Here is a 1,491-nt window from a genome sequence, read left to right on the forward strand (position 1 = left end):
AGTAGTAGTAGTAGTAGTAGTAGTAGTAGTAGTATTAGTAGGAGGAGAAGGTTATGCAATATGTTGTGGTAATAAACCCAGGTTTTTTTTTTTACACTTAATCTATTATCTTGACATATGACAACTGTATAATTTGTGTCTTACATTTTTAATTCCTGTTCATATAAAATTCTTGTTTGAGAAGATGTAACATATAGGACCATACATTTTTTTTTTTTTTTACGTAGGTTTTTAAGTAGGTCGGTGTTTATCAAATTTAACTAATACAATGCAGCTTTTATGAAGTGCAATGTGTAAGTTTAAAGAATTATTTTTTATTCGTGTGTATCATAATCAAAATCCTAACTTTCAATCTGAAATTGCAAGATTAATACTGTTTATAAATTGTTAAATGTTATATATTGTTTGTGATTTAATACTGGCAATTGTTATAATAATAATCATTAAATTGTTTGATGTCTTCTTGCTTCATTGAATTCTCTATTAAACATAAAAATAAAAATAAGTTAACAGTTATGAGTTATATGACGTAAATTATTTTCATACAACATTGAATTAGATAGTATAGGACCATGAAATCGTTCTGAAGACTGGGTACAGGTGTGTGGCTTGCACGTAGCGCACGCCTATGTGCGTTTGTCTCTCTCTGTCTTCCTGAGGCAGGTAAGACGCGAGGGGTCGTTGAAAGGTCACCAACAGCAGCTAACGGCGTCAGGTATATATGTCGGTTGCCCCCAAAGGGTTCGTTTCTCCGTGCGGCTTCTTCACATGCAAAATGGAGTGCTGTTATTTGTGGTAATTGTGTTTGATCGCTGCAGAGGGAACACTACGACTCCTTGAACGCGGGGTTACCGCCCCCTTTATTGGCAGAGAGGGGGCTCACGGCGTCACTGGCTACCAGAGCGGAGTTTCTAGTGCTGATTGGTGGTTGGTGACTAGTGGGAGGGGATTCCATTCTAAAGTCAATGAAGCTAGTCTCGACGGGGCGGGGCTGTCTTTGGCACCGCCCCTCTCCATGGCTGTGGAAGCCCCAGGCCCGCGCGCTCCCCCAGTGCACACACCAACCCCGGTGCAAACGTTATGTGAGACACAGGTAGTCGGCGTTCCCCAGCGGTGTCCACGTGTTTAGTTGTGTGATTTAACCCTGAGGATACCCGCTGCCCTTTCCGTTAGTCGCCAGCTGCTACCCAGTGTTCTCAGTGGTTTTGATAGATTGTCATTTGTGTATTACAAGTGCACGGCTTTACCGTGGTTTAGACGCGGTTAAAGTGTTTTGTGGTAGCGGTGGTGGTGTTGTGACGGCGGCAGTGTGAGAGGGAGAGGCGCTGATCTTGCTCCTTTTTAGAAGGAGCTGTCTATCACACCGCCAGATTGGCGGCCAACCCACGAGGCGCCCCAGCTTGTGGGGTACAAGGGTGGGGACCCATGGATCACTTCTGGTCACTAAGCATGATGCAAGGGGGGGAAGCCGCCCCAGGGTATGGCTCTCAC

The 1,491-nt window shown here is 43.9% G+C and overlaps 1 long non-coding RNA gene across 1 annotated transcript in view; it reads left to right on the plus strand.

Annotated features, from left to right (window-relative positions):
* Positions 1-746: 746 nt before the first annotated feature.
* The window catches only part of LOC137629079 (uncharacterized), an 859,983-nt gene continuing 859,238 nt past the window's right edge, over positions 747-1,491 (plus strand). The window contains exon 1 of the long non-coding RNA XR_011041440.1: positions 747-1,491. This exon is cut by the window's right edge and continues 65 nt beyond it. This is a non-coding gene — a long non-coding RNA (uncharacterized lncRNA).

Source organism: Palaemon carinicauda, chromosome 37 (genome assembly GCF_036898095.1).
Source record: "Palaemon carinicauda isolate YSFRI2023 chromosome 37, ASM3689809v2, whole genome shotgun sequence".
In the NCBI taxonomy this organism is placed as follows: Eukaryota; Metazoa; Arthropoda; class Malacostraca; order Decapoda; family Palaemonidae; genus Palaemon; species Palaemon carinicauda.